At 35.5% G+C, this 13,104-nt stretch overlaps 1 long non-coding RNA gene across 1 annotated transcript in view; it reads right to left on the bottom strand.

The window, feature by feature from the left end:
• Positions 1–616: 616 nt before the first annotated feature.
• The window catches only part of LOC121041465 (uncharacterized), a 188,527-nt gene continuing 176,039 nt past the window's right edge, over positions 617–13,104 (bottom strand). The window contains exons 3-4 of the long non-coding RNA XR_005795749.1: positions 3,668–3,833; positions 617–1,138 (exon numbers count right to left, since the gene is read on the bottom strand). This is a non-coding gene — a long non-coding RNA (uncharacterized LOC121041465). The remainder of the gene's footprint in view (positions 1,139–3,667; positions 3,834–13,104) is intronic.

Genomic DNA, 13,104 nt, shown 5'->3' with positions numbered 1-13,104 from the left:
TAAAACAGGTAGGGGAGGGAAAGGTATTAAAAACTGTTATAAGATTCATTCTTCATTGTATTTCCTTTAACATATTAGCATGGGCAGTCAAGAAATGGTCATACTTTGGAGGAAAAATTAATACGAACAAATAAAATGGAGACCCAAGCTTTTATGTTGTGCCTCAAGCAACAAAGCCCTCCCTTTTCTATTTTTCTGCAGACTAAGTGAAGGGACCTACAGGATTAGATATATAATGTGTGGCCACTCTTCAGTAACCACTATTGAACTTCAAAATGAGTTTAGTCATTAGCTTTGACAAATGAGGAGCCTGTTATTGATTTTTACACATGTCTATCATGGGATCTATTTAAAAAGAACAGTCAATTCCAAGAAAGATTATGTTAATCTTATTGGTTTGATTTCCTAATGGGAGGAGGCAGAACAGGGAATAAAAGCAGAGGTCCAGAAACTGGCAATATCTGTATCATTTTCTTAAGTCAATTCAGAAAGCAATTTGGAAAAAAAAAATCAAGGATATCTGTCTCTTCTAAGAAAGCTAAGAATATATTGATAAATCATTCCAGACAATGTTAACCAACAGCTTGAGAAGTTCACGCAAAAGGACATTGACAGGAGGGATGCAATTACTAATTTATTTGTCTTTTTATGGTTCAGTTAAGAGTATCTTAGGTAGTCGAGCACATGGCAGCTCGTCAAACTTCACAGGGTAGCTGTCAGAGTTTTGACTGATGTACAACCGCAACTAGCTCACGTTTGCCCTTCCTTTCAATGGAGTGCACGCAGGTAAGACAGCTTGTTGGTAATTTTTATTTAACACTCCCAGGATCTGTGGCTGCACTTGCATTGAAAGTTCTGACAATAAAATTCCACTCCCTGAAATTTCCCGGGTTTCTGCTGCAAGCGCTTCTCCATCTAAGCAAGATACTTCCTCTGGGATTACGCAACTCTTTAGGGTCTTTTCTGATGCTTTCTGATCTTGGAGACGGCTGTTAGTATGTTGGAGAATGTCGTATTTTGTTTTGTTGGGTTTTTTTTTGGTTTGGTTTTGTTTTTTTGTTTTTGGAGTTTTCGTTTTGTTTTTGCTTTTTTGTTTCTTTGTGTTTTGTTGTGGTTGTTAGCTCCACTGGAAAGGCATCTAAAAGAAAAATAAAACACAAGGAATTAGCAGTGCAAAGGCCCAGCAGGGCTCCAGGGAGGCCTTCGTAATTCTGCATTGGCAAATGCCAACTTGTGCGCAGTTTGACAATTTTCAACCTGCCCCCTGCTCCCTCTCTCCATTCCAATCTGCTCATCAAATAAAACTATTCACTCCATGACCGTCTTTGATATCAGTCCTTGAATTTTACTTTATTTTTCTGAAAGTTGAGTTTGCTAGGCTAAATCTTCTTTAAAAACAGGCTCAAGGTCTGAACTGTTTGGTATCAGATCACAAACCTTTTAATTATACAGGAGTCACAGACTAGTTTTCATACCACCTCACATCCCTGGGCAATGTCTGAAGACAATAAATTGTAGTATGGCCTCGAAACGCCTTAAAATGGTAAAGGCAACTACTCAGCACACCTCACTTAGGAACTTCGTCTGCCCGTATGAGATTATGTCAGTGGGACATGCAGAGACCAGCCATAGTGTTTCAAAGGTCATGCAAAGTTAACATGATTTATTTCCTAACGTGAAACCCAGAACTTGATTTGTATTCTCACATAGGAAGTCTGAGGTGGTAGGACATAAGCAAATCTTTCGATGGCATTCTCTTGCAGTTATTAGGATTATCTTTCCCCAAAATGGCAATCATGTGGTACATTCTCATTGTATTTGTATAACTTCCTGTATTTGTGTAATTTCAGTGTTTTGGAATTCTACCTCTAACACCATGGTAATCATTTCATAAAAGGGTGTTTTATCACAGCGTAAAAATGTAGGAAGGATCCAGCTCAAAATGAAGTCCAGGTCTTTAAACTGAACAAGTGTAGCTTTATGGAAAAAAAAAAAAAAAAAAACAAAAAAAAACAACTCATTGTTTTATCAGGAAAGGTAAGCTTGATTATTCTGAAGGAAAAAAAAAAATCCTAAAACCTCAGGGCCTGTAAACAACAAAACGCATTCCTTGCTCCGCCCACTTGTACACTGGGGCTTTTTGAGGGTTGATACATCTTTGAACGGTGTGAGCAGCATGGAAGAAGAGAGCTGAGCAACTTACATGCTGAACCTCAACATTTTCGAGCGGACGAACAACTACTGTCTCTACATTTTATTGTTTAGAGCAAACCATGCAGCTCATCCCAGCTCAACAGGTTGGAAGTGTATAATACTCTGGACATTCTGGATATTCTCTAGTGTCTCTGGATACTCTCTAGTCCATACTTTTAATCTTAAAGAAGCCCCAGTGGTTATTTTCATCTTTGTGTCCTAAGCACTTATCACGCGGTCTGATGCAGAGTATTATTTAGTAATTGAATCAGGACTTAAACCCAGCTGTTTGACTCATTTTTCCCCACCCAAAACCTGTTCTGACGGCCCTCTGATACTGCTAACTGTGTACAAAGAGAGCACATATTTACAAAGAAGTCGGAGGCCATGGAGGGCTCCCATATCTTTATCTTTTTGTTTCAGAAAAATCCCACAAGATAATTATAACAGGTGTTTTATCTTGATTTTGGATTTAAGAAAACAGGTTTAGTGGCTCACCTAAGATCCTGTAATAAGTGGTACAGCAAGGGCTCAATTGAGACTCCTGCCTGAACCCTACTAATTTGGCAGGTGTGGTATGGGTCAGCAGCCCCGGTGGCTGCACAGGTGCCCTTTGACATCTATTGCCCAGTGTCAGTTTCAAGTTCAATAGTCTTCACAAATTTGCCTTGTGAACCTCTTTTCATCAAGTTCCAATTCACTTTGAATGGAAAATCCTGCCCTTGGTTTCTACAAATCTGTGACTCAGTCTTTTGCCCCGACTTCTCTCCCATGACTTTCTTGGCAAGCAGAGAAATTACCTGCCACAGTGGGGAAATACTAACGCTCATATCAAACCTGCAGTTGTAACCCAAGTTTCCCTTAACGATGTGAGCTTGTAACTTCAGTGTAGGCCAAGGCAACGTGAAATCAGGGGCTGCTTATAGAAGAATTGCCCCACAAGATCTGATTGCAGGCTTGTGGGATTTACTTGTTAGGATTGTGTTTTTAAATATCATGATTATATTATTCATGTTTTACTAATTGATTTTTCTTTTATACAAGCTTTGTTTCCTTATTCCCATCTTATATTAATACATACTGTATTTTATTGGTTCATGAACATTCAGACTTAGTTTCACAGTGAAGCACCAGGAAGATATAAAAGGATGCTATTTGTAAATATCACCTGGAAAGAATGTTGTTTTACTTGCTAAATTTCAATTGATATTCAGCGACTCCTAACTGCTATCAAAAGGTTGTCTCTTTGGTCAGCCTATCATTTTCTCCCTGAGATTCTGTCTCTGGGTAAAAGCAGGTTTTTGCATCTTCAGAGAGAATGCGTGCCTGAACATCCCCCAAAAGTATACAAAAGTAGCTACATTAAGAACAGGACTATATATATTTATAGTAGTTATATCAAGCATTTTCTTCAAAAATCATTTTACTCTGATAGGAATGTGGTTGTTTTAGGTCTTGAAGGATTATTCCTTACCCTGTGGTTTCTGTGAAGTCCAGATGTTTTCAAGATGGTGTTATGTGTGAAAACCATATATTTAGGAAGATTTGACCTCTTACACATTCCCTGGAGGTAAATAAGTTTAATACTTTGAAGTTCAAATGTGAATGTAGACATTTATAGAATAAGATTTTGCAGTGTCCTGGAAACAAAAATAGATAGTATGTTAGTTATGTCTATGATCTCCTTATAGTTATTTTAATATTCTGATAAAGCTCACTTAATATATGTTTAAGTTGTGTGATAAAGTGTCAATTTATTAAATGAAAATTGAAAAACATGCCAAAATTGATTTTAGTTCTGAGAGGATTGTGAAATGTTTTCAATATTTAGGAAAATAGAAGATTCACCTTAAAAGGAGTCAAAAATTATACGTACTTTTTGTCGTAATATGGTGACAATATCTCTCAAAGTGATTATCTACATTAGTAGTTTAGACAATAGTAACTTGGCTGACATTGGTTTAGAAACTTTTTTTTCCCCCACCAGTAATTTTATCATAAATGAAGTGTTTCATATTTGTGGGTCTATTTCTGTACTCTTCTGCTCCATTGGTCTATTTGTCCTTGTATCAGTAATACATTGCCAATTACTATAGATTTAGAAGACTTACATCTGTTGGTGTAAATCCTTTAGATATGTGATTTTAGACTGTTTTGGTTGTTCTCAATCTCTTGTTTCCATAAAAATTTTAGAATCTATTTGTCAGTATCCACAAAATAAAATTTTCTAGGAATTTGACACATTTGGAGAAAACTGCCAGCCAATCTATAAATGCACTGTATCTGACTTATTTTAGCCTTATTTTCTCTCAGTAATGTTTTATAGTTGTCAGTGCAGAAAACTTGCATATTTTTTTTTTAATTTTTTTTCAATGTTTATTTATTTTTGGGACAGAGAGAGACAGAGCATGAACGGGGGAAGGGCAGAGAGAGAGGGAGACACAGAATCGGAAACAGGCTCCAGGCTCTGAGCCATCAGCCCAGAGCCTGACGCGGGGCTCGAACTCCCGGACCGCGAGATCGTGACCTGGCTGAAGTCGGACGCTTAACCGACTGCGCCACCCAGGCACCCCAAAACTTGCATATTTTTATGAGATTTATTCTTCATATTAGATTTTATGTTCTTATAAGTGGTATTAATTTTCATTTTCTAAATGTCCATTGCAAATGTATAAGAACACAATTCACTTATACTTCTTGATTTTGCCTTGTAGCCAGGGATTTTGTTAAATTCATTTATTAATTCTATTGGATTTTGTAGGTTCTTTTGGAGTTTTTAGGAACGCAAGTGATCTGTGAATAGTTTTATTTTACCTTTCCATTCCATATACCTTTATTTTATTTCCAGCTTTGAGATACACTTGATATGGAACACTGTGTAAGTTCAAGGTTTACAACATAACTTGGTACCCTTATTTTTTTTTTTTAATTTTTTTAAACGTTTATTTATTTTTGAGACAGAGAGAGACAGAGCATGAACGGGGGAGGGTCAGAGAGAGAGAGGGAGACACAGAATCGGAAACAGGCTCCAGGCTCTGAGCGGTCAGCACAGAGCCCGATGCGGGGCTCGAACTCATGGACTGTGAGATCATGACCTGAGCCGAAGTTGGACGCCTAACCGACTGAGCCACCCAGGCACCCCAACTTGGTACCCTTAAATGTTGCAAAATGATTACCACAGTAGGGTTAACACCTCCATCACTTCACAGAATTACTGTTTCTTTTTTGTGGTGAGAACATTTAGATCTACTCTCTTAGCAACATTCACCTATATCGTACAGTATTGTTATATTATGTCCCAGAACTTATAACTGGAAGTTTGTGCCCTCCATTTATCTTTAATGTCTCTTTCTTCGTATTGCATTAGCTAGGACCTCTAATGCAATACTTCATAGAAGCAAAACGTTGCTCTAGTTTTGCACTTTAAAAAAAAAAAATTGTAAATGCCTTGTGATTAAAAAGTTTCTCTTGATTCTTCAGTTTGAGGAATTTGTGTATGCATGTGTGTATTTAAGTCATAAAAGGGTATTACATTTTATCACATACTTTTCTGGGTCTATTGGAATCATAAGCTTTTTTCCCCTATAATATATTAGCATGGTAAATTCAATTTATTTTTGTAAGTTAATCCACCCTGGCATTCCTAGAACGAACCCAACTAGATGTTCTTGCTATCCTTCTTTACGAAGGGAAGAGGATTGAATTTAGTAATAATTTTAGGTATTTCTGTCTACATTCAAAAAAAGAGCTTGGCCTATAATATTGTTTTGGGTTTTTTTTGGGGAGGGAGATATGTTCTTGTTAAGTTTTGGTTGCATGATTTATGCTTTTCTCCTAAAATTAATTGGAAACTATTCCTATTCTTCTACTACTGGACACATTTGTGTACGATTGATGCTTTTTTTGTTTTCTTCTGATATTTGGAATAATTTACCTATGAAGTTATTCAGGCCAGAAGTTTTTCTTGTGGAAAGGTTTTAAATTAAGTATTCAATTTATTTAAAAATATAGAACTATGAAGTTTTCCCATTTCTTCCTTTTTCCATTTTGGTAATATGTTTTTTGTCACTTATATTCATTTTACCCAAGTTTTCAAATGTATTGTTATTCACCATATTTGTATTTGCTGACCTCCTTCACCCATTTTGCCCATCTCACACCCCCTGCTTCTGTTTTCTATTATCTATGAGCTTGGTATTTGTTTTGTTTGTTAGATTGGACTATAAGTGAGATCATATGAGATTTGTCTTTTCTCATTTATTTCACTTAGCATAAGTGATCTTAACATAAGATCTACATATGTTGTTGCAAATGACAAGATTTCTTCTTTTTAATGGCTAAATAATCTATTGTATGTAAATACCATGTTTACTTTATCTGTTCATCCATTGACGGACACTTAGGTTGTTTCTGTATCTTGGCTATTGTAAATAATGCTGCCATAAATATAGAGGTGCATATATCTTTGTGAGTTAGTGTTTTTCATTTTCTTTGGATAAATACCCATAAGTGTAATTGCTAGATCATCTGGTGATTTTATTTCTAATATTTTATGAACCTCCATACTGTTTTCTGTAGTGGCCACACCAATCTATCAACAGTGTACAAGGATTCCCTTTTCTCCACATCCTCGCCATCATTTGTTATCGCTTGTCTTTTTGATAGTAGCCACTCTAACAGGTGAAGGGATATCTCATTGTGGTTTTAAGTGGCATCTACCTGATAACTGATGTTGAGCGTCTTTTTATACATCTATTGGCAATCTGTAGGTCTTCTTCTGAAAACGTCCATTGAGATCCTCTGCCCATTTTTTAATCAGGTTCTTTTTTTGGCTATGGATTTGTATGAGTTTATATATTTTGAATGTTCACCCCTTATCAGACATATGATCTGCAAATATTTTTTTCCTATTCAGCAAGTTGCCTTTTTGTCTTGTTGATGGTTTTGTTTTGCTGTGCCGAAGATTTCTATCTTGGTGTCTTCCCATGTGTTTAGCTTTGTTTTTACGGCCTCTCTTTTGGGTGTCAAACTGAAACATGGAGCTTACCATGTCATGGAGCTTACCACCTAGTATTTTTCTAGGAATTTTATGGCTTCAGCAATTATGTTCAAATCTTTGATCCATTTGGGTTAGTTTTGTGTATGGTGTAAGGTATTGATCCAGTTTTATACCTTTGCATGTGGCCGGCCAGTTTCCCAGCACCATTTACTGAAGAGACTATCTTTTCCTCATTGTATATTTTTGTCTCCTTTGTCAAAAATTGACTGTAAATGCATGAGTTTATTTCTCGATTCTATATTCTGTCCCATTGACATGTATCTGTTTATATGCAAATACCATACTGTTTTGATTACTATACCTTTGTATTATTGTTTGAAAAAAGGAAACCTGATGCCTCCCACTTTGTTATTTTTTCTTAAGATTGCTTTGGCTATTCAGGATCTTTTGTGATTCCATACAAATTTCAGAATTGTTTGTTCTGTACCTGTGCAATATGCCGTTGTAATTTTGATAGCAGTTGCACTGAATCTGTAGATTGTTTTGTACATGTAGTATGGACATTTTAACGATATTAATTCTTGCAATCCATGAACACAAAGTATCTTTCCATTTATTTGTGTCTGCTTCCATTTTTTTCATCAGTGTCTTCTACTTTTCAGTGTACAGGTCTTTCACCTCCTTGGTTAAATTATCCTAGATGTTTTATTCTTTTTTTTATGCAGTTGTAAATGGAATTGTTTTCTTAATTTCTGGTAATTTATCTGTGTGTAGAAATGGAAAAGATTTTGTATTTTGATTTTGTATCCTGCAATTATACTGAATTTGTTTAGTTCTAACAGATTATTTTTTGGTGGAGTCTTTGGGAGTTTCTATATATTATAATATCACTTCATCTGCTAATAGTGAGAGTTTCAGTTCCTCTGTTCTACTTTGAATGCCTTTTATTTATTTTTCTTGCCTAATTGCTTGGCTATGACTTCCAATACTATGTTGCATAAAAGTGGCAGACTGGGCATCCTTGTCCTGATGCTGATCCTAGAGAAAAAGTTTGCAGCTAAGAGATGTCAACTGTGGCCTCATAATATATCGCCTTTATTATGGTTAGGTACACTTCCTCTATACCCACACTGTTGAGAGTTTTTATCATAGATGGATATTGAATTTGTCAAATGCTTTCTGTACATCTATTGAGATGATCATATGATTTATTACTGCATGTTTGTTGAATGAATAAATTAGTATAGTTTATTTAATATTAGCACAGAGTTTAAGTACTAATAGAGGAAAAATTATAATTCTTTAAAGGCATGATGGAACCAAAGTAAGCAAAGTGGAATTGTTTGCATTTTTTTTTCTTTTCTTCTAGTATAGTTGACACACAATGTTACATTAGTTCATGTGTACAATATAGTTATTTGACAAGTTTGTGTTATGCTATGTTCACACGTATAGCTACCATCTGTCACCATATGACACTATTAAAATACCATTGGCTATAGTCCCTATGCTGTACCTTTCATCTTTGTGACTTATTCATTTCATAACTGGAAGCATGTATCTCCACTTACCTTTGCCCATTTTGCCCATTTCCACAACCCCTTCCCCTCTGGCGGTCACCAGGTTGTCCTCTGTATTAATGGATCTGTTTCTGATTTATTCACTTGCTTTGCTTTGTTTTAGATTCCACATATAAGTGAAATCATAAGATATCTGTGTTTCTGTATCTTATTTCATTTAGCATAATGCCCTCCCCATCCATCCATTCTGTTGCAAATGGAAAACTCTCATATTTTTTATGGCTGCATAATATTCCTCTGTGTGTGTGTGTGTGTTTAACACCCATGCTCATCACAAGTTCCCTCCTTAACACCCATCACCCATTTAGCCCATTTCCCCAGCCACCTCCCCTCCAGCAACCATTAGTTTGCTCTCTATCATTAAGAGTATCTCTTATGGTTTGTCTCCCTCTCTTTTTTTCTTTCTCCTATGTTCATCTGTTTTGTTTCTTAAATTTCACATATGAGTGAGATTATATGGTATTTGTCTTTCTCTCTGACTTACTTCACTTAGCATAATACACTCTAACTCCATCTACGTTGTTGCAAATGGCAAGATTTCATTGATGGCTGAGTAATATCCCATTGCATATGTATATATACCACATCTTATTTATCCATTCATCAGTCAGTGGACATTTGGGCTCTTTCCAAAATTTGTTGATAATTCTGCTGTAAACATTGGAGTTCATGTGCCCCTTTGAATAAGTATTTTTTTTTTTTTTATCATTTAAGTAAATACCTAGTAGTGCAATTGCTGGATCATCGGGTAGTTCTATTTTTAACTTTTTGAGGAAACTCCATACTATTCTCCAGAGTGGATAGACCAGTTTGCATTCCCAGCAACACTGTAAGAGTGTTCCCCTTTCTCTGCATCCTCTCCAACACCTGTTGTTTCCTGTGTTGTTAATGTTAGCCATTCTGACAGGTGTGAGGTGGTATCTCATTGTAGTTTTTATTTATACTTCCCTGAGGATGAGTGATACTGAACATCTTTTCATGTGTCTGTCAGCCATCTGAATGTCTTCTTTGGAAGAATGTCTATTCATGTCTTCTGTCTATTTCTTAACTAGATTGTTTTTTGGGTGTTGAGTTTTGGTAAGTGTTTTATAGATTTTGGATACTAACCCTTCATCAGATATGTCATTGGCAAATGTCTTCTCCCATTCTGTTGGTTGCCTTTTAGTTTGCTGATTGTTTCTTTTGCTGTACAGAAGTTTTGTGTTTATTTGTTTTTGTTTTTGATGCTGTCTCAGTAATTAATTTTTGCTTTCATTTCCCCTACCTCTGGAGATGTGTATACTAAAAAATTTGTACAGCCAAGTTCAAAGAGGTTGCTGGCTGTGTTCTCCTCTAGCATTTGGGTGGTTTCTTGTCTCACATGTAGGTCTATCATCCACTTTGAATTTATCTTGGGCAAGAAAGTGGTCCAGTGTCATTCTTCTGCATATTGCTGTCCAGTGTTCCCAACACCATTTGTTGAAGACACTGTTTTTGCTGTTTTTATTTTTTTCAATTGGATATTATTTCCTGCTTCGTTGAGGATTAGTTGATCATATAGGTGTGGGTCCATTTTGGGGCTTTCTATTCTGTTCCATTGATCTCTTTTTGTGCCAGTATCATGCTGTCTTGTTGAGAACACTTTTGTAATATAGCTTGAAGTCCAGAATTTGGATGCCTCCAGCTTTGCTTTTCTTTTTCAAGATTGCTTTAGCTATTGGGATCTTTTGTGGTTCTATACACATTTTAGGATTGTTTGTCCTAGCTCTGTGAAACATGCTGGTGGTATTTTGATAGAGGTTGCTTTAAAAGTGAAGATTGCTTTGGGTAGTACAGACATTTTAACATATTTTTTTCTTCCAATCCGTAAACGTGCAATGTTTTTCATCTTTGTGTCATCTTCAATTTCTATCCTAAGCGTTCTATGGATTTCAGAGTAAACATCTTTTACCTCTTTGGTTAGGTTCATTCCTAGGTATCTTACGGGTTTTGGTGCAATTACATTTAGATCTTTAATCCACTGTGAGTTTATTTTTGTGTAGGTGAAAAAGTGGTCCAGTTTCATTGGTTTGCATATAGAGGTCCACTTTTCCCAGCACCATTTATTAAAAAGACCATCTTTTCCCCGTTGTATATTCTTACATCCTCTAGTTCACCATATAAACGTGGGTTTATTTCTGGACTCTCTATTCTGTTCCATTGATATGCCTATTTTTTTGCCATTACCATACTGTTTTAATTACAATAGCTTTGTAGAATATCTTGAAATTTGATATGGTAATACCTCTAGCCTTAGGTCTTCTTTCTCAAGAATGCTTTGGATACTCAGGGCCTTCTGTGGTTCCATACACATTTGAGGATTATTTTTTCTACTCTGTGAAAAATATTGTTGGCATTTTCATAGAAATTGAATTGAATCTCTAGATTGCTTTGGATAAATGAATATTTTAACAATATTCCTCCAGTCCATTAGCATGGACTATCTTACCATTTGTGTCCTCTTTGATTTCTTTCATCTATGTTTTATGGTTTTCAGAGTATAAGTCTTTTATATTCTTGGTTACGTTTATTCTTGGTATTTTATTATTTTTGGCTTAACTGGAAATGAAACTTTCCTTTCTGCTACTTTGTTATTAGTATATAGAAGTATAATAGATTTTGTGTATCAACTTTTATTCAAATTTACTGAATTCATTCTAATGAAATTTAGGTAGAATCTGTAGGGTTTTCTGTGTATAGTATGTCATCTACAAATAATGACAGTTTCATTTCTTAGTGTTTTGTATGCCTTTTATTTTTTGTCTGATTCCTGTGGCTAGGACTCCCAGTGCTATGTTGAATAAATATGGTGAGAGTGGACTTAGTGAAACTTGTTCTTGTTCTTGAACTTAGTGAAAAAACTTTTTCACTACTGAGTATGATGTTAGCTGTTGTTCTATCATATATGGCCTTTATTATGCTGAGGTATGTTCTCTCTAGACTCATTCTGTTGATAGTTTTTATCATGATTGCATATTGAATTTTGTCAAATGCCCTTTCTGCATCAATTGAGGTATGATTTTTATCTTTTATTTTGTTAATGTGGTGTACCACATTGATTGATTTGCAAATATTGAACCATTCTTGCATCCCTGGAATAAATCCCACTTGATCCAGGTGAATAATCTTTTTGATGAATCATTTATTGCAGTTTGCTAATACTTCTTTGAGGATTTTTTTTAGCCATGTTTATCAGGGATATTGGCCTATAGTTTTTTTTTTTGTTTTGTTTTGTTTTGTTTTGTTTTTTTGTGGTGTCTTTCTCTGGCCTTAGTATCAAAATAATGCTGGCCTCATAGAATATATTTGAAAGATTTCCTTTCTCTTCCATTTTTTTGGAATAGTTGACAATAGGTATTAACTCTTCTTTAAATGTTTGATAGAATACACCTGTGAATCCATCTAATTTTAGAGTTTTATTTGTTGAAAGTCAATTACTGATTCTGTGTCATTACTAATAATTGGTCTGTTCACATTTTCTGGTTTTTTTCCTGATTCAATTTTGGAAGATTCTATGTTTTTAGGAATTTATCCATTTCTTTTAGTTTGTCCAATTTGTTGGCATATAATTTTTCATAGTATTCTTTTATAATCCTTTGTATTTCTGTGGTGTTATTACTTATTCCCTTTCATTTCTGACGTTGTTTATTTGGGTTCTCTCTTTTATTTTGATGAGTCTGTCTAAAGGTTTACCAATTTTGTTTATATTTTCAAAGAACCAACTCTGGGTTTCATATTTTTTTCTATTGTCTCTTCAGTGTCCATTTCATTTATTTCCACTATGATCTTTATTATTTTCTTTCTTCTGATAACTTGGGCTTTGTTTGTTATTCTTTTTCCAATTCCTTTAGGTGTGAGGTTACATTTTTTGAGATTTTTGTTTCTTGAGGTAGGCCTGTATCACTATAAATTTCTGTCTCAGAACTGCTTTCACTGTGTCCTAAAGATTTTTGAAATACTGTATTTTCATTTAGATTTGCCTTCATGTTGTTTTTTTTTTAATTTCATCCTTGTTGACCCATTGGTTATTTGGTAGCATGTTTAGCCTTCATGTGTTTGTATATTTTCCAGTTTTGTTTTTTTTTTTTCATTTTTTTTTTCAACGTTTATTTATTTTTGGGACAGAGAGAGACAGAGCATGAACGGGGGAGGGGCAGAGAGAGAGGGAGACACAGAATCGGAAACAGGCTCCAGGCTCTGAGCCATCAGCCCAGAGCCTGACGCGGGGCTCGAACTCCCGCACCGTGAGATCGTGACCTGGCTGAAATCGGACGCTTAACTGACTGCGCCACCCAGGCGCCCCTATTTTCCAGT

The sequence above is a fragment of the Herpailurus yagouaroundi genome, unplaced genomic scaffold (assembly GCF_014898765.1).
Source record: "Herpailurus yagouaroundi ecotype Mexico unplaced genomic scaffold, PumYag 184, whole genome shotgun sequence".
NCBI lineage: Eukaryota > Metazoa > Chordata > Mammalia > Carnivora > Felidae > Herpailurus > Herpailurus yagouaroundi.
The sequence above is the reverse complement of the archived record's forward strand: the minus strand, read 5'-3'. Positions and strand labels throughout refer to the sequence as shown.